Source organism: Penaeus monodon, chromosome 30, assembly GCF_015228065.2.
Source record: "Penaeus monodon isolate SGIC_2016 chromosome 30, NSTDA_Pmon_1, whole genome shotgun sequence".
Classification (NCBI taxonomy): Eukaryota; Metazoa; Arthropoda; class Malacostraca; order Decapoda; family Penaeidae; genus Penaeus; species Penaeus monodon.
Window position 1 is genome coordinate 17,069,818 of NC_051415.1, and position 231 is coordinate 17,070,048.

At 32.9% G+C, this 231-nt stretch overlaps 1 protein-coding gene and 1 pseudogene across 1 annotated transcript in view; one reads left to right on the plus strand and one right to left on the minus strand.

The window, feature by feature from the left end:
• Positions 1-231, minus strand: part of LOC119592564 (transcription factor HIVEP3-like) — a gene marked incomplete at its 5' end in the record, with an annotated part of 91,776 nt that overhangs the window by 47,613 nt on the left and 43,932 nt on the right.
• LOC119592364 overlaps positions 1-231 on the plus strand; it is a 12,401-nt pseudogene that overhangs the window by 2,629 nt on the left and 9,541 nt on the right.

The window sequence follows — 231 nt, forward strand, 5'->3', positions numbered from 1 at the left end:
GACTCGCACCCTAAAATACACATGTTTCGTATCAACATAGTGTTATAATATAGTGTTATAATACTATAAATGCATTACAAGTCAGTTCATATTTCAAGCTGAGGAAAAAAAATACATCGATTTCATTGTTACGGTTGAGTAAATGGAATCGGATATTATAAACGTAAGTAGCTGATTAATAATGAGTGACGTAAGTAGCCTAGTGAAAAAGGAGGGGTGAGAGTTAGAGAT